We start from the raw sequence: 21,134 nt of genomic DNA on the forward strand, positions 1-21,134 counted from the left end.
TTGGAAATACATGGGCTTGACTGAGGGGACAACTGTACCAGTGTCCAGTGTACTGACCAAGGATGGATTATAGCCCAGGCCAATGGGGCCAGTTTCCAGGGGCCTTTAATTGCCAGGGGCCTTGAGAAATCCACTATCTAATTGCCAGGGGCCTTCAGAACCGCAGTGGCATAACTTCCTGAAGCAAGGCACTTTAAATGTAAAATAGATGGAGATAGATGGACAGTGCTGGAATGTATGCCAATGACTGTTGGCACAATGTGAAATAAATGAAGAAATGAGAGATGTTATTTGTTCCAGTCACCTTTTCAGCACTAATACAGCATTCTGAATGCTTTATCACAGCTTTGAGGGCTCCAAAGAGGCTTGTGCCTCAATGCCATCCTAACCAAGGAGATTTATAATACCTGGAGAGAGCTATAGGATGGCATTCCCATTCATCTAAATGTCAGTTGCTTTGCTGACACATGACAACTGAAAACTATTGCATTTGCATGATGCTGCATCCACACAAGTAGGTGTCAGTGTAAAGGCCAAAGTATACTTCGGTCGTCCGTGTTGCTGATCAGAACGCACACCGTATGTGTGATGCAAATTTCATCATTAGTCTGCACGGACTGCTGGAAAAATGACAGCAGGATCATGCTAACAAGCCAAACTTTGACCCCTTGGTCCTTAACACCTGATAAATCCAACCTGGTCTCATAGTGTAAACATGACTTTATATACATTTTGGCAAAACTTGTTATACGGAGTGGTGGTGGCATAGTGGACTAAAGCACTGAACTGGTAAGCAAAAGGTTGGTTCAATCCCCACAGCCACCACCATTGTGTCCTTGAGCAAGGCACTTAACTCCAGGTTGCTCCAGGGGGATTGCCCCTGTAATAAGGGCACTGTAAGTCACTTTGGATAAAAGCGTCTGCCAAATGCATAAATGTAAATGTACGTGTCTCCAGGTACAATTCCCTGCAGTTTCCAGGTGAAATTAACACTAGAGGCGCTACAACCACTGTGTGTTTTATTAATTTCACTCAAATCATGACTTCATTGGCTAATTATGAATTTATAAACACTTATTTTTCACTATATTACTTAAAAACCTCGTCTGATTACAACCTCATTTCACTCGGTCTTGGCGGCCCCTGCTGGACATTTCACTTGAAAAGTGCAGCCAAATGTGTTTTGAAGCACATAATTTCAGTTTTGCAAAAACTTTGCAATGCTCATGTAAATTTCATGAGACCAGGCTGGATAAATCTGTGGTGATGGACCATTTAGAGAGCTACAGTTATTGGTGCCAAAGGACTTAAATGAATCTGTTATAGAATTTTAGAGGTTGTTGATGATAATGGGAAATCGGAGGCCAGCTGTTATGACTGGATGAATTTTAAAATAACTCAAAGCTTTGAGATGTGTAGGTCATTGCTATATAAAATAGCTCTTTGGCTGAACTTGATTCAATTGTGGACAGTGGTTCAACAAGTTTTTTTTTTTTTTTCCAAATTAAAATTACTATGTAATCTCAACACAAACACTTTGTGTAAAAATAACCTAGTTGAATTGGGTAACCCCCAAAAAATCTTAGATGTGTCAATATAACTCAAATAAATCTCTTTTATTTCTTTATGTACTAGCTAGTGAAAGTTAATGTTAGAATGTTAAATACATGTTGGTTGGAAGCACAACAGAGTGTAGTTTAGCAACTGTGCTATAGTTTTCACAGCAATTGCTCACTGAAGCACGCAATCAGTGTCATGTGCAACATTTATCTGCCATTGTTAGCTCAAGCTCCACTCTTCACCATAGTGGTAACCCCCAAAACTCCAACATAACCGAAACTCTTATAAATCTCAACATAACACAACATTAAAAACTAACAATTATCCCCGTTTATATTCATCTTGCACAAAAACACATAAAAAACAAACTTAATTTTAACATGTACTCTCCCTATCGTGTCCCATGGAAAGCATGCTGGGAAAGGGAAATCCCCTGCCCAGTTTCATCAATGCTCCATTAACACCACAAAAAGTATTCATGTAGTCCCAACTCAAATGGATAAAGTAAACTTCCATTTCACAAATTTAAAGGGATAGAATGTAAAGAAATTAAGTTGCTACAAAATGTTCTAGAATTGTGTTGCTTTAGTTCATTTGAATTAAGTAAATTGAAAATTTACTTTTAAGTAGCACACTAGTGGATATTAATGGATTACATGTAGTCTGGATTATGTAATCAGATTCCAAAAATTGAGTAATTGTAATAAGATTACATTTTAAAATGTGTATCATCATACAACATAATTCCATTTTTGATTACATTACAAATCAACCAAGGGCAATAACTAGTGTAACTCTTCAATGGAATGAACGGTATAAAGCTGTATAAAAGTCCTAGATCAAATCTAATTTTCACAACTCCTGTTTTTCTGATGAATTTTGTTGGGAAATATGCTTTTGAAACTGTAAGTCTATCCTCACAGCCTCGTTTTCTTGTACAGATACGTTCACTCATTATTGACTTCAAAGTCGGATAAAAACATCTAATCCCATCCCTATCATAATTTCTTAAAAAAAAATAAATAAAAAAAAATTATAAATAAATATATATATATATATATATATATATATAATCCCTATCCTAATGTCTTAAAAATAAATTTCTTAAAATTAAAAGCATGAATGTTTTTATTATCTTCCATACTGGTAAACATAAGTGTTAGTTTTTTATGACTCTTTAAAGTACCTTTTGTTTTACTCAGTGATTGACAAAGAGCATATTGCTGTTTATGTTCCTGCGTACTAATGTTTAATGAAAGGATTGTTGACTTAATATATTTGGTAGTACATAATACATTTAAAATTAATGATTCGATTTATCAAAACATGCAATAAGTAATCCCACAGTAATCTGATTAGATTACCTAAAACGTGTCATTGAAAATATTACATTACCGATTACAATTTTAGTCGTGCAATTTGTAATCATTACCGGATTACATTTCAGAAGTAATGTACACAACACTGCAGCACGTATTTGCTCCATACATTTCAATCCCGTAATATGCTACATTGTTGTCAGAAACGAGACAAATGAAAGTTTCTATTTGACGATTATTTCAAATCTGTCCTGTCACAATGTTTTATATGCTTCTTTGATCTTTTTCCAATAAAGTATTTTCAGTTGTTTGAAATGTTAGGCATAGTTTAGAAAAGCAACAAGCCACTCAATCCCATGCATTACAATGATTTTAAGGTGGGTAAGCGTGTTCATTGGCACAATGTACTATATTTATATTTAATTATAATAATCAACATGATAATAAAATAAACTATATTTTAATATCAATTTGTCATTTTTTTTTACTGTTTTTATATTTGTATGTGAAGCTGTCAAACACTAACATACAGTAAACACAGACAAAATAGAAGGGGAGAGAGCACACCGCCAATGTTGATGGTCAAAGGGTGGAATTTATTATCGATTATTTATTTCATTTACTTAGGTTTTCATAAAAGGTCTTCTTAAGATAATTCTCACATTTTCAGCTGTGACATGACAAAATGCTCCAGAGGCAACACCTTATTTCGCTCCTGCAGTACCCAGACAGCGCAGCAGATGTCATTGCAACTATTGCTGCCTCTCACTGGGCTTCTGTACACTGAGAGCAGTGGAAGAAAACGGCCCTAATGCGGCTGTCAACGTGCCATTAATCAAAGCGATGTGTAAGCGGATCATTTGCATAGGAAATTGTGATATATCGAGCATGACACAAATGGATATGAATGAAATAGTAAATCAAACAGATTCCATCAATTATAATTGTCCTCTTCTGGCTGTGACCCAAGGTCCTATTGTCGACTTCGAACACAACCACTTATTGTTTCAGAGAGGAGTCTTACAGTACATCGAGACAGGCATACAACCACATTAGCTAAATTTACATGCAGCCTAATAATCTGTTCATAATCTGCAATGACGGATTAAGAATTGAGAGGCCCATGGGCCGGTCCACCATGGAGGCCCCCTCATGACGTGTCACGTGACTACGTTCACCTTTATGCGCTACAGGACGCTTGCCAGATTTGGTTGGATTTTTTTTTTTTTTTTTTTTTGTTGAATTGATGGAAGAAACGTTTGGAGTAATGTCTAACACGGGCAATTATATGTACTTTTTAATTATGAACCGATACAAAATCATGCGTTATTAATAGGGATGTGTGCACGGTATTCAAATACCAAAATCAATATTCGGTTATTCTGCACTTGTTTTGAGGTTTTCAGCCCGATCTGAGTCCAATGGTACCCGATAAACCTACAAGTTTTGGGTCAGTTTAAAAGTTTAAAAGAACTTCAGTATTTATTAATGCATCTCGAGACACTTGTGTTCTGTTCACCATTTGTTACGCTGCATCAAGCTTTTTCAGTGCTGGTGTCACAAATTGACATTCTGATGATGTTCAGGTTGCAAAGAGGACCTAATGTGAATGTTACGCATGATTCCAGATTGTTTTTCACCTGGCAGAGTTTCAGCGCTTAATAAATGGTAAGCCAATGGCTCTGGTGTGCAAACAATAATGCACAAGTTTTGCTAAATCATTTCAAATCAAAGCATCCCGAAGAGGTTTATAAACCGTAGCATTCGCTGCCTCTTGGAAAGTGAACCTGCCCGGGCAGAATTAATCGTCTTCCATTAATTAAGAATAGGCCTATGATGCAGGCAGTGACAGAGATTATTTTTGTTCGACTTTAATGTGATTTTATCATTTGAAAATCTATGTATTGTGCTATTTAGGCTCATAGCTCACTGTGCACATTATTCCCTGCTAATCTGAGATTGTGTTTGACGCATCCATGGCAATAAACGTTCATTATTCCCGAGTCCCGACTCGTGACAAATAACAGAAAACCAATCGTGAACTCTCGCGGTTCACATTAAATGCATGCAGGACTTTAACATTTTAAAGTCTTCTATACTGTTGCACGAATTCTGTCGCTTATATGAATTGAAACCATCAGCTTTGTACACATTCAGGGTAAACTGCACCTTATCTTTGTGTTTGGAACACTGATATATACTATATTATATATCAGTGGTTTGGAAGCGTTTTGTAAATAAGACGCATTTCTCTGTAGTCCTTCAAATAAACGCGCTGCACCTGTGAGACGCAGATTCCTTTACGCGCATTCGAGTGTCTGTGCTCGCCCTGATGTAGTCCAGCAGACATTCGGCCAAACAAATGGGATTTCACATAAGGCTGACATTTACGTGGATTTATAATAGATATCTCAAAATAATTAAATAAATAATTGATTTAGAGCTTGGGGCCCTTTGGGTTTACAGGCCCCTGGGCAACGGCCCAATCGGCCTGGTGGTTAATCCGCCCCTGATAATCTGTTATTAATGAAAAGTATGTAAACATCTCAATTGGACAAAAATGGGCCACTAATGAAAAGAGCTGATTCTAAGGATCTTTGCATTGTCAAACAGGGAGGCTTTGCTAAATCTCAGTAACTGTAAGGTTTTGAGCCAAAACCTTTTTTTATTCTTTCCTTCAAACTAAAATTCCAATATCATCATATGCTTAATCTGTATGGTAAACAAATTAGCACAATAAAACCATGCTAGCATACATTCAGGACAGGGTCAAGTCACAGAACGGTTGAACTGTGTTCTCAGGACAAGCATTTTTTTTTTATAGATTTCAGGTCGAGGCAAGTTGTCGCATGCGTTTTAAATGTTAGAAATAAAATACAAAATTCAATTGATTAATTGCAATATTTGTTGGCCAGAATAATGGTTTGATGTTTTTGTATGTTACCTTTAAAATGTTTTATGTTTCATGAATTGTTTTGCATTTCATATTTGTTTTACTGATTATATTTTGCTGAAAAGATTATGATAGGCTGTTTAATAACAAATTACCCTAAAGTGTGATGGCATGTATGCCCTGCTGTTACAGGACATGTTGTCACCAAAGGTCAATGCGTGTTAAATGAACCCTATTTTCTTTGCTGGGCAACAATCGAGGACACGTTTCATTTCAAAGGTAGATGCCTATACAAAAAAATTAAAATAAATATTCACTGTGTGTAAAAAGTGTGACAACTAGCCTTATATTTTCATTGGATTGCAGAGTTTACACTACAAATAAACTGTCCAACTGTGATTGCAGGCAAACTGTCCCCACTCCCTGCCACACAAACACAAATATCTTCACATCAGTGCCAAAACAGAATGAATGAGCCAGCTTGCTATGTTTCTGTAGTTTGACCCGTAGTAAGTTAAAGTGTCTTACACTTTTAGGTCTAGTAGTATATTCCCTCACCGGTGCTGCTGAATTATTGAGCTTTAGGAGAGTGAGTGTGACCTCACCGGTGTCAGTAAGAGCGTTGAGCTTAATTTCATGCCATATCTTCAGATTTCTGCATGAATTTTTCATCTCGCCTTTCCAAAAAAGCGTTCCATTATTAAAAAGCCAAATATGAGGACAGCACTATATGGACTACCCAGCACGCAGAGTTTGAGTGCATGATTGTCGCTTACAGTAACGCATCACAATTTTAGCAATCTCTTTCTCAAGCTAAAGCCCTGAGGGAGGTATAAGGCTGTCTAATGCTTACAGGTAGATGTTTTCAGGTAAAACACTGAGGCAACATGGATGAATACCGACTGAAGACCTGATCGATTGTCTACCTATAAAATGTTTTCACCAAAGCCTTTACCTCTTACTCCAACATAAGGTATAATCTACATTAAAATGATAGTAGAACAAGATTTTTACATTTTCTAAAACAATTGTGAGCTGTGCTTGCCTGTGCAAAACTTGACACCACAATGCTAGGGTGTTGTTGCTGGTTTCCAGTTCATTGCTAAGTGGTTGGTGAGGTGTTCTGAGTGGTTTTTAGTGTATTTATGCAGTTGCTAGGGTGTTCTGGTTGTTTACTAGGTGGTTGCTTACTGGCCCAAGTCTCTGATATTTTGGTCCCTTAAAATACTCTAGGTGCCTCCAAAGTAAATCTATAGAAATCTTTGCACATTTGATCATCTAGGAGAAAATCATAAGTCAGGTCACTTAGAAAAGTGCTAGCACACCTGTCCTCAACAAGCCACATGATTTGAGGTACCGTTCATGTCTTTAACACACGATAAAGAGCAAGTTTCACACTGAAGTTTTTTACTTAAGATTAGGGATTTGTTCTATGTTTCAACAACAGTAATAATACACTCAAAAAAGGATTTTGTTGCTTGTTCAATTTACTTCATTAAAATTAACTAAAGCAACACACTTCTAGAACATTTTGTCACAACTTGATTTCATTGCGTTCTATCCATTTAAATTTGTAAAACGGAAGTTTACTTAATCCATTTAAATTGGGACAACATGAATACTTTTTGGGGTGTTAATGTAGCAGTGATGAAACTGGCCAGGGGATTTCCCTTTCCCAGCATGCTTTTTCATGTGACTTGATAGGGAGATTAAATGTTAAAATTAAGTATTTTTTTTAATGTGTTTTTGTGCAAGATGAATATGTTATGTTGGGATTTAGATGAGTTTCTCTTATGTTTGAGTTTTAGGGGTTACTATTTTGGTGAAGAGTGAAGAGCTTGAGTTTACGATGAGGACAGGTAGATGTCACATATGAAATTGCTTGTTTTGTTGAGCAAATACTGTGTTAACCATAGAATAGTTACTAAACTACACTCTGTAGTGCTTCCAACCAGCATGCATTTAGCATGCTAACATTCAATTTCACCAGTTAGTACATAAATTAATAAAATAGATTTATTTGAGTTATATTGACACATCTAATTTTGTTGGGTTTACCCAATTCAACTAGTTTCATTCTACACAAAGTGTTTGTGTTGAGATTACATAGTAATTTTAAGTTAATTACTGTCCACGATTGAATCAAGTTCAGCCAAAGAGCTATTTTTTGCCGAGTGTAGACAGCAACAGGTACCTGCCCAACCAGCTCTTGGGTGAATCATGCCAGTACAAACTTTGATTTGAAGCTAAAAGTAGTATTTGAAAATCAGACAAAAAGACAACTTATGTGTTGTGTACCTAATGTCTTTCATGACGGAATGAACTTCAGTCCCATGAAACATTGCAAATGACGCAATCAAATAAAAAAGAAACAAATTGAGAAATATAAAACTATTAATTTAAAGTTGAAATAACAGATTGATGGCTTCAACAAAAGCATATACTATTGATTAACAATCTCAGAGCTCATAGTAGGTCTATCTTAAAAGGCTTATAAGTTATTGTTAAAAATCAACTGGCCTATGGAAAAAAATAATGGGATTTATTCTTCTGGAACCAGACTGCTGTTCTCTATAGCAAGCACCACTAAAATTGTTGAAAAAAGGATGTGGTAAGAGATTCACAAGATCTGCAATTGTTTGTCTTGAATATCTTCAAGATAGAAGTGTTTAAATGTGTCCACAGCATGCTGGAAAAACAGAATTCATATATATTTCTAGGTATAGATGGTTTTAACAAGGTGTTTGAAACTGACATACAAAATCATGTCTAGAGAAAACACACAGTTGTGTAATTGGATTTCTGACCCAAAACCTTATATAGTAGTTATGAAATATAGCATTGGTGACAATATCTATTTGTGACAACTAGCCCCGGACTACCCTGTTACATACACGCTTAGCCTCAGTCTGTTAGCGAGAGATATGGAGATATGGATTAGAAACCAACATACAGATGAAAGTTCTCGTGTGTGCTGTAGTCATCATGGAAAGAACATAAACTGAGCATCTTAAACGATGCAACAGGTAAGTGAGGTTTTACTTCACCAAACAACCTCCAAAAAAAATGTGAATAGATAGGCTAATAGACAGCGCCAATGTCTATATACTGAGAAAGAAGGCTTGTTGAATACTGCATTAACCAGCTACCATGCTCAGGGACATGTTGAACAGGGTGGTATTTAGAAATTTCTACCCTTCTCCTTTCCCTTTAGTTTCTGTCTCACATGGGGTATGTTAAAACGGCATACCACCATACTACACTATTTTTTCAGTACACAGTATGTATACAATGCACAGTAGCCCTTTTTGACCCTGTTTAATTACTTTTCTTAATAAACGTTTGTTCTGTTAATTTAAGTGAGTAAGTGTAAATGAACTAGTTCACACACCTATTTTAGCTGATGCACTTGAGCCACTGCACAGCCTTTGGGATAGTTCACCCAAATATAAAACTTCTCTCATCATTTACTCACCCTTTTGCCATCCCAGATGTGTATGAATTTCTTTCTTCTGCTGAACACAAACAAAGATGTTTTGTAGAATATTTTAGCTCTGTAGGTCCATACAATGCAAGTGAATGGGTACCAAAACTTTGAAGCTTCAAAAGCACATAAAGGCAGCATAAAAGTAATCCATAAGACTCCAGTGGTTTAATCCATGTCTTCTGAAGTGATATGGAAAGTGTCGGTCAGAAATAGATCAATATTTCATTCCTTTTTAAGTTTATAATTCCTTATTAAGTGTATTAGTATACATTTAAATGTTCAATGTTGTCAGCCTAATTTTTTTATTGCCACCATAATTAAATATATAAGGTACTATACAACAGTTAATTCCAGTCCCAAATCTGATTGGACGAGAGGCGTTCCAAGAACAGCTTCTGTTTCTCAGAACAGCAGCACTCAGATGCTTTACTGTTTGTATCACTCCATTTGTGTTTGTGGCATTCTAAATTAAGTGTAAGTATAGCCCAGGTGTGTTAAAAGCAGCTATAGTTGAGTGGGCGAATTCCAATTGAAAGTGATCATCCCTATGTCCTACTCACTACAAAGGACAAAGCTCTTGATGTGGGCTCTCTAAAGAGAGCATAGCATTGCAGTTTGAATGTACCCTTCACTAAAAGTCTTGTAACAGGGCCCTTTGTGAAAAAATTAACTTTCTTACTTTTGTTTGTAACGACTCTTCGAGTGACATCCCCTTCCCGAAGTGCCCTTCAAGGGTGCAAAAATGCTGTTTGGAAAACGCCCAGTGTCTTTTCATTTTTGACAGTAACATTAAAGATTTTAGCCAGAAGGTGGCGACAACGACTATTCTGTTCTAACCAATTGCGTAGCTTGAGCAAAAGCTTAATAGATAGCGTACAACTTCAGAAAAGAACTCCAGAAAGCCGTCTGAGAAAGTTTAGTAACTTTACTGGTAATTGTTCTTCTCAGTTTTCAGTTCTGAATTCTTTCTTGAATTTTGTAAAACTACAAACAAGACAAGAAAATATGAATGAATATTACATTCACTTTTACAACATATTCATTTGAATAGTACAGTTTGCTTTGAACATAGTTCAAACATGTTCTTTTTTAACATTGTTTCAAGCAATATATGTATCAAGAAGTTACATGAGATATACATTGGTATCAAATAGAAGTGAAATTAACATGTTCGATATAGCGCTGGCACATAGCACATTAGCAAAACACAAATCGAGTGTACTTACAACAAAGATACAATAATAATCTAACAACCTCTTATATGCATATAGAATCACTATTTAACACAAGTACAGCACTTATTGACATATATATATTCAAGGCTTAGACGATGAAATCAACCACTGAAATGAGCTGCATGCATGTTAACTCTTGACTGCATCCCCTGAGGGAACTCCAAAGAAAACTGAACTGAATAATTATAGTGTAGTACCTTAAATGTCGGGATTAGAAACACAAATGGGCATATACAACAGCACAAAGACCATTTTTATGTGCTGTGAACCAGCTGAGTTGATGACGTTCATTTGAGTCAGTGCTGCCAGTCAGCGAGTGGTTTCTTTGAAGTCCTCAGCATTGTCTATCACTCCATGATCACTCAGATTACTACTACTACTAGCTTCTTAATCCCCAGCTTCTTTTTCACAGCACAGCAGTAGATTTACTGTTCATCTCTACTTGGGAGTCACGACAGACACAGGTTTATCGCACACGCTCAATCTCTCTCTCTCTCTCTCTCTCTCTCGCTCCCTTTTGCGATTACCTGTGGCCGAATCTCAGCTGTTCTGATATAGGGCCATACAGCACTCTTGCTCGTTTGATACTACTTTGAGGTCATCTCTCATATCATCTAATTTGAATACATATAAAATACTTTCTACTTTAAATAGCTTTAGTGTAGTTAGCTACTTTTTGTAAGTAGCATGTAGTGTAGCTAACTACTTTTTAAAAAGAGTAGCTTGATTGTAGTTTAACTGCTTAAAGTTAGTAGCTTGTTGCTTGGGAAGCAACAGTTTCAAAGTAGCTTCCCAAATACTGGACATCACCAAGCCCTATATTTTTCAATTCTTATCCAAAGAATTGGTTGTGAATGCTGTTTCGTGATCATTTTAAATCTCTTTCTCATTACTTGAACATACACAAAATGTTGTTAAAATGCAAAACAATTAAGAAGAAAAAAATGCAGTGATAATTGGGCACTGTTTGAAAATGAGTTGTTATTGCATATTGTATACTATTTCACATGCAATATACTACTACTTTTAAAAATAGATGACAATATAAAGTATGTACTGCACAGTATGCAGTCAGCAGTATATTAGAATTCCATTCTCGAACATTTGTTTTACCTGCCTCTATCTCCCACTCACTCACTCACACACTCCCCCTACGTTTCTCTTCTCTGGCTCACTTACTGGACTCACTGACATTTACACAAGATACTTAATATTGCAATAGGCAACATCTGGGAGTGCATCTGAGACATCTAACTCAGATAACACACACACACACACACACACTTCCTGTTCCTGCCCTTGACTGGCACGCTTCCTGTTCCTGTTCCGGTTGCTGCTGGCACGCTGCCGGAGTGTTTGTAGCTTGCTAGCCTGCTTAGCATTGCTTATTATTATTCTTATACGTTCATCATTTTATCCTCTGCCATTTTACCATGCATTTCGTGTTTTTCTGCTTTTCTACTGATTTAACTGCGTATATTTTACCACTTGCACCCGTTTTCTTTTCTTTTTTCTCCGCTTGTCTACATCTCGCATCTCTACTGCGTGGATTCGTTTTCTCCACTGTGTTTTACATGGATTATTGCACCAATCTGAAACATCTGCTGATCAGGATTCACATCGAACCACATCGATCTCAAATCCTCGCCGCTCAAGAACAACCATAACAACAACAACAAACAATTGCGGTAAGTCATGGCATCTGCTCATATTATTGCTTCCTGCATTGCATGCCACATGTTTACTATAGCTTCTTCCAGCAGCAGTGAGGGATTCATATGTGATAAATGTAAGGAATTAGTCAGGCTGACCAAGAAGTTTAATGAGTCAGAGTAGGAGTCAGGAACCTATGGCTCACGAGCCAAAAGTGGCTCATCTGGGTGTCTCACCATTCACCAACACATGATCGTTTAAAACATTCTAGAGATAATTTTCCTGCAGAAAGTATGGGTGCAATTGCAAAGCTTGAAGTCAATGACACTGTTTTGATTTCCTTTTTCCTGAATTTGTTGTACAGCCTACTCCTGGTGACAAGGTTTGAAATAAACATCCGACAAATGTGGATTTTTCATGCAGAGTATTTTGCTGATGTACCAGCCACAGTCGGCCTGCGAGTGATATATTACAAGACATTAGACACAAAGATGCGCATTTGACGAAATGTGATTATAATTTGAAGAACAGATGAAAGAAAAGCCGCCGATGCACATCTGATTTGATATGTGTGCACAATTAGCTCTGCGATTCACGAGTGCAATGAAAGCGCTTCTCCAAGACACGCACATTCATAGAGTTCTGGGCCTCGTTTCCCAATAACTATTGATCTTAGCTGTTAAGAGTATTTTCTATGAGTGATTTTATGAACGTTCATTATTTTTTATGTGTGCCCAGGATGTGAAATAGCACCTGCCACACTCCAAATGCGATGAGGCTCAATCCAGTTCGTGAGCTCCTCGTTCAAATGTAGGTATTTCATGTGCAAGTAATTTTGCTCATCTACCCGCAACAGGTGGGTGACCTGTTAGATGTCTCGGTGTGTCTGTTGCCCGAACTACCAAAGACAAAACTCTCACTAAATCATTTAGAATTTTTTTTTTTTATTAAGAACAAACTTGAAAAAAAATAATAAAAAAAAAAAATAATGAAGATAAACATCATATAAATGTAGGGCTACTAAACGTTAGATCTCTTTCAACAAAAGAACTAATTGTAAATTAAATTATTACAGATCATAGTTTGGATGTGCTCTGTTTGACTGAAACCTGACTTAAACCGGATTAATGTGTTAGTTTAAATGAATCTACTCCCCCAGGTTATTGTTATAAACATGAGCCTCATCTGAAGGGTCGAGGAGGAGGTGTTGCTACAATTTACAGTGAAGTTTTTGGTGTTACTCAGAGGATAGTCTTTTGAACTAATAATGCTTAATGTGACACCGTCAAATATATATAAAAAATCTCTGTCATCTTTTGCCCTTGCTACAGTATATAGATCACCCAGGCCAAACTTAGATTTCCTTGGTGAATTTGCTAATTTTTTATCAGACCTAGTAGTTACTGTAGATAGAGCTTTAACTGTGAGTGACTTCAACATTCACATAGATAATGAAAATGACACATTGGGATTAGCATTTATTGATTTTCTCAACTCTCTTGGAGTCAGACAATATGTGACAGGACCTACTCATCTCCATAATCATACACTAGATTTTATTCTGTCTTATGGAGACATTACCTTGTCTCTTGTTTGCTGCGATCAGCAAATGTCACTCAGTCTACACCACGCTGTCATTCAGGTAGAACTATTCTTTGGACCACTAAAGATAGCTTCACTAATAATCTTCCAGAATTGTCTCACACTCAATAAGCCAAAAAGTCTAGAAGAACTTGATGTAATAACAGAAAATATAAATACAGTCATCTCTAGCACTCTTGATAATGTCACCCCCTTCAATTAAAGAAAATTTAAGTAAAAAGCCCCTCAACATGGTACAATGATCACACTCATGTTCTCAAGAGAGCAGCTCGGAAAATGGAGTGCAAGTGGAAGAATACAAAATTAGAGGTATTTCACTGTGTATGGAGGGATAGTGTCTGTAGCTACAGACAGGCACTAAAAGCTGCCAGGTCAGCATATTATAGCAAAATCATAGAAAATAACCACAACAATCCTAGGTGTTTATCCAGTAATATGGCTAAATTGGTTAGGAATAAAGCATCAACTGAACCAGATATTCCGTCGCAGCACAATAGTAATTTCTTAACTGATAAAATTGAAATAATTAGAAATAAAATTGAAATTATGCAGTCAACTGTCACAGCACATCAGAAAACAGTCTCATAATTTTCCTCACGAGCAACTTCAATCCTTCGCTGTCATAGGTCATAAAGAGCTAAAAAAACGTATAAAAAAATCAAAAGCCACAACATGTATGTTAGATCCAATACCAACTAAGCTCTTAAAAGAGGTATTCTCTGTAATCTCAGAACTTCTTCTTAATATTATTAACTCCTCGCTATCCTTAGGGCATGTCCCAAGAAACTTTAAAATGGCAGTTATCAAACCGCTGATTAAGAAGCCACAGCTTGATCCTGGAGAATTGGCTAATTACAGACCGATTTCAAATCAACCTTTTAATTGTGAAAATACTAGATAAGGTAGTGTCCTCCCAACTATGTTTATTTCTACAGAGAAATGGTATATATGAACAATTTCAATAGGATTTAGGTCCCATCACAGTACAGAGACTGCACTTATCAGAGATACAAATGACTTGCTGTTATCATCTGATCGCGGCTGCATTTCTCTTCTAGTGCTTTTAGATCTTAGTGCTGCCAACGACATTGGTACATCACAACATTCTCTTGTTTTATTTAAGTATGGAGTGCCACAGGTATCAGTTTTAGGGCCTCTTCTTTTCTCGTTATACACAGTTGAAGTCAGAAGTTTACATACACTTAATAACATTTGTTATTAAAACAAATTCTTTAACCACTCCACAAATTTCATATTAGCAAACTATAGTTTTGGCAAGTCGTTTAGGACATCTACTTTGTGCATGACATAAGTAATTTTTCCAACAATTGTTTACAGAGAGATTGTTTCACATTTAATTGACTATATCACAATTCCAGTGGGTCAGAAGTTTACATACACTAAGTTAACTGTGCCTTTATGCAGCTTGGAAAATTCAAGCCTTTAGACAATTAGCCAATTAGCTTCTGATAGGTGGTGTTCTGAATTGGAGGTGTACCTGTGGATGTATTTTAAGGCCTACTTTCAAACTCAGTGCCTCTTTGCTTGACATCATGGGAAAATCAAAAGAAATCAACCTTTTCGTTTTGGTGCGAAAAGTGAAAATCTATCCCAGAACAAGAGCAAAGGACCTTGTGAAGATGCTGGAGAAAACAGGTAGACAAGTATCTATATCCACAGTAAAACTAATCCTATATCAACATAACCTGAAAGGCTGCTCAGCAAGGAAGAAGCCACTGCTCCAAAACCGCCATAAAAAAGCCAGACTACAGTTTGCAAGTGCACATGGGGACAAAGATCTTTCTTTATGGAGAAATATCCTCTGGTCTGATGAAGCAAAAATTTAACTGTTTGGCCATAATGACCATCGTCATGTTTGGAGGAAAAAGGGTGAGGCTTGCAAACCGAAGAACACCATCCCAACCGTGAAGCATGGGGGTGGCAGCATCATGTTGTGGGGGTGTTTTGCTGCAGGAGGGATGGTGCACTTCACAAAATAGATGGCATCATGAGGAAGGAAATTTATGTGGATATATTGAAGCAACATCTCAAGACATCAGCCATGAAGTTAAAGCTCAGTCGCAAATGGGTCTTCCAAATGGGCAATGACCACAAGCATGCCTCCAAAGTTGTGGTAAAATGGCTGAAGGACAAGAAAGTCAAGGTACTGGAGTGGCCATCACAAAGCCCTGACCTCAGTCTGATAGAACATTTGTGGGCAGAACTGAAAAAGCGTGTGCGAGCAAGGAGGCCTACAAACCTGACTCAGTTACACCAATTCTGTCTGGAGGAATGGGCCAGAATTCCAGCAACTTATTGTGAGAAGCTTGTGGAAGGCTATCCAAAATGTTTGACCCAAGTTAAACAATTTAAAGGCAATGCTACCAAATACTAACAAATTGTATGTAAACTTCTGACCCACTGGGAATGTGATGAAAGAAATTAAAGCTGAAAGAAATCTTTCTCTCTACTACTGTTCTGATATTTCACATTCTTAAAATAAAGTAGTGATCCTAACTGACCTAAGACAGGGAATGTTTTCTACGAGTAAATGTCGAGAACTGTGAAAAACTGAGTTTAAATGTATTTGGCTAAGGTGTATGTAAACTTATGACTTCAACTGTATGCTTCCCCTGGGAGATATTATCAGGAATCATGGAATAAGTTTCCACTGTTATGCTGATAATACCTAACTTTATAAACTTTATAAACCCAACAAAAATTCACAATTCTTCAAATTAGCAGTGTATCAATGAAATCAAAGATTGCATGGCCAGAAATTTCCTTCTACTCAATTCCAACAAAACAGAGGTACTAATTATTGGACGAAAAACCTCTAAAAAATAAGCTGCTAAAATATAATTTGACTCTCGATGGATGTACTGTTACGTCGTCTTCTACAGCGAAACTTAGGTGTTATATTTGATATCAATTTGTCCTTTGAAAATCACATTTCCAATGTTTGTAGAACAGCATTTTTCCACCTCAGAAATATTGCTAAATTATGACACATGCTCTCTGTTGCTGATGCCAAAAAACTAATTCATGTGTTCATGAACTAAAGACTAGATTATTGTAATGCATTACTGGGAGGATGTCCAGCAAGTTCAATAAATAAACTTCAATTGGTTCAAAATGCAGCTGCCAGAGTGCTGACTAGAACCAAGAAATATGATCATATTAGCCCCATGTTATCATCGTTACATTGGCTACCTGTTAAATTTCATATTAATTTTAAAATTCTGTTAACTACATACAAAGCTTTGAATGGTCTAGCTCCACAGGCCTTAAGTGAACTTGATATATTCTATCACTTTCATTACGATCACGAAATTCTTGCTTGTTATTAGTTCCTAGAATATCAAAATCCACAAAAGGAGTTAGATCATTTTCCTATTTGGCTCCTAAACTAAATAGTCACCCTAACACTGTTCGGGACACACTCACTCAGTTTAAGTCTAGACTAAAGACTCATCTATTTAGATAGGCATACATCTAATTTATCCATCAAATCACAATTAGGCTGCTTTAGTTGGGTCTGGCGGAACCAGAAACATCTTTCATGATCTATAACTCTGCATAAAATTGAATGGCATCTATGATAATATTTTTCAATTTGTTTCCATGTCTCAACATCAGGATTTATATCCCAAGGTTACCAGAGCCGGCCAGATCCAGCTCCATTCCTGCTTGGTGTCGGACTCCACTGATATGTGTCTCTGAGTGATGACGACAAACTACAGCTGGTGCTAGCCAGACATCACTTCAGTTTTTTACAATGGACTTCAGAGGATGAACTGATGCCAACTCCGGATACTTCATATACCACTGCCTGAACCTCACCAAAATGACCTGCCGGTTGAACTGCGATGCACCTCATTGATCTCTGCCTGCATCACCTTGGTCTAATGATGGACTACACTCTTGAAATGGAATACATAGACTATCATTTAATTGGCAACAAAAGCCTTCATCAGCCAACTAACAAAGGACAATGCATCTATGTGAACTTTTGCAGTTAATCCAGGATGGACTTCAAAGACATTAGTCATTAATCTTACAGTTCATAAAAAATCTTTTTTTTTAAACACTAGTCCTTAACACTTACTTAGTTTACTAATTTTAAACCATGACTTGCACTGCACACAAACAACTAATATTGGCATTATATTCATGTTGTTTAGCCAGAGGGGAACTGGCCCCCACAGTGAGCCTGGTTTCTCCCAAGGTTATTTTTGTCCATTAACCAACATCTTATGGAGTTTTGTGTTACTTGCCACAGTCACCTTCAGCTTCTCACAAGGGTTCTAAATACAATTATTATTTAATTATTAAAGGTGCAATATGTGTCAATTTTCATGTAAAATTCGCCTTTTTTTTTGGCCAATGTGTGAACGGCTTGTAACGCAACTTAAAAAATGAGCCCTTCCCGGACTTCCTAGGTTGACTATTAAAGCCTGTAGACTGATTTTCATGCGAAGGGAGCGGGTCGGTTTTGCCGGAAAAATCCAAAGGATGTGACGTTTACGCGCGCTCCTGAGAGCCTTCTACTGAATCCCATCTGGCTAAGCGGGAACATGATCGTAGTCGAGCGAAAACTAGAGTGAACATCGGCAGGGCATCTGATTCCTGGAGGGACCTTCGTTCAGTATTGGGGATCAAAACCGACCCTGAATTGGCGTACTTCTTATTGGACAGGTAAGCTTACATAACTGCAAAGCATGTGAAATACAGTGCCATAAGGATTGAGCTGTGTAATTTTAGCTAACTTGATCTTGCCTGCTAACGATGACGAATTGCAAGCTACCTTGCTTTGTAACTTTCAAATAATTTCAACGATCTTCTCTTTATAGTAAAAGTCAGGTATACAGGATAAATTTAAGCAAATACGCTGGTTTCTTGATTGTAGTACAACATATGACATACAAAACATACAATAGTGCAACATAACAGTGCAGTGCAACAGTAAACTGTCTGGTATAGTTCGGTAGTATTTAGCTGTATGTGTGTATCAGTATGCTAAGTTAGCTGATAAGTAGTTTTAGTTTAGTCTCAAAGTTTGTAGTAAAACAATCAGAACTGTGTAATTTTAATTATGCTACCTCATCTGTCAGCATGCAACCACTCATTCAGATTTTCTCTTTGGAGCCGAGCGGTTGTGTTCACTGAACTGAATTCCTCCGCCGATCCATTTCACCTCTACAAGCTCTTGGTTACTTTCGTAACCTCCTTTCCCTGATGGAGGGAACGAAACATTGTGTTCATTTATTTAAGCCCAGTCTCAACTGTGCAATTGATTTTCTTTGCCTTGCCTTCTAATTTTTTATTTCTCATTAAAATTGTAACACAAAAAAACGGGCCTGTGGCTGTGGGTAATAGATTTTTATGTTTTTTGAAGAGAATTCGGTTACCCTTGCAAAAGTATAACCGAGTGGTCAAACATGATCAAATGAGGAATCTATTAATGTAATTTCTATTCAAATGTTGCTAAAAAAAATTCGGACACACTGTGGCTTTCACGTCTCATACCTTTAAAATTCTTGTGTTTGCGCAGACTTTGCAACTGTAGTTCCAGCTTCGGCCACTGGGGGGGTGGGGGGGGCGGGCAGTTTCAACATTCGGAAAGCATAAACTGATTATAAAGTCAAAACATTAGACTTTCTAATGCTCATTATTCAGTGAGATCAGCATGTATGAGCAACAATTTCATCCTGTTTATTTTAAGTTGACTCATGGTGTATGTAGATGTCCTCCACAAGACAAACAGAGATAGATGTCTGTTCTGTTGTAATTAAAACTAATTAAAAGAGAATGAATAGAAAATTGTGCTTGAAACACATTAGTGATTGGTGAACCAAATTAAACGAAGTGTCAATCCAATCAACAGAGAGTAAGCAATGAATGCCTGTAGCCAGTGATCATTAACCCTGTCTACTCAGCCTCCATCCTCTATCCACCTTATTTTGCAATGTGGAAGTAAGCAGCGGCTGCATTTCCGGCAAATGTGACAAAATTCCGCTGGCACTGACTGCAGTGTAAATAACTAGAAGGTTATAATACCAGAATTTTGTGATATGGGCTTATAAACTATCACACAACCACAGGATGTACAGCAGACTTATGTGCCAATGTCGGATAACTTTCTAACATCAGTATTTATAGTAAAAGAGTAAGTAAATCATTTACTTGTTGCTGTGTGTTGTATTAAAGAGACGGTAATAATATCTTCTTTCTTTATTGAGATCGTGACGATGCAGTCTTTTCTTGTCTCCATATAAACCTCCATTCATATGTACCTGCAGAGGTGGGTAGAGTAGACAGAAACTACTTTAAAAAAAAATTACTCAAGTAGAAGTAAAAGTACTAACATAAATAATTACTTGAGTAAGAGTAAGAAAGTATACAATTAAAAGAATACTCAAGTAATGAGTAACTTGTTACTTTCACAAATGACATAATAGATGTTAACTCCCCTATATTCCATTACATAATACACATTTAACATGTATTAAAGAATTGTTAATATTATTAATGGAATTCTGTCATCATTCGCCATCATGTTGTTCCAAATCCGTATGACTTTCTTTCTTCCATGCACACAATACGGAGATATTAGACAGAATGTTAGCCTGAGTCACTGTTTACTTTCAGTGAATGTTTTTTTTTTGCGTTCATCATTTACTCACCCTCATGCCATCCCAGATGTGTATGACTTCCTTTCTTCTGCAGAACACAAATTAAGATTTTTAGAAGAATATTTTAGCTCTGTAGGCCAAAATTTTGATGCTCCAAAAAGCACATAAAGGCAGCATAAAAGTAATCCATAAGACTCCAGTAGTTAAATCCATATCTTCAGAAGTAATATAATAGGTGTGGGTGAGAAACAGATCAATATTTGTCATTTTGGTGAATCACCAAATAATCTGTTTCTCTGTTTCTCATCCACACCTATCACATCACTTCTGAAGATACTGATTTAACCACTGGAGTCTTATGGATTACTTTTATGCTGCCTTATGTGATTTTGTTTAGCTTTAAAATGTTGTCACCCATTCACTTGCATTGTGTGGACCTACAGAGCTGAGAAATTCTTCAAAGAAATCTTCATATTAGTTCAGCAGATGAAAGAAAGTCATACACATCTGGGGTGGCATGAGGGTGAGTAAATAATGAGAATTTTAATTTTGGGGTGAACTATCCCTTTAAGGGCTCTTGTCAGATCTGGATGAATTTGTCAGTAAGAAGAGAGGTTTGGAAACCTTTCTAGTAATTATTACGGTGAAAACGTGAAAATGTTCCACTAGGACATTATATATAATGCTGAAATATAAACCAAAGCAAGATCATGCTTTATTAATGCCTACTTTCGTTATTTCATAGCTTTT

This window comes from Myxocyprinus asiaticus, chromosome 3, assembly GCF_019703515.2.
Source record: "Myxocyprinus asiaticus isolate MX2 ecotype Aquarium Trade chromosome 3, UBuf_Myxa_2, whole genome shotgun sequence".
Lineage (NCBI taxonomy): Eukaryota > Metazoa > Chordata > Actinopteri > Cypriniformes > Catostomidae > Myxocyprinus > Myxocyprinus asiaticus.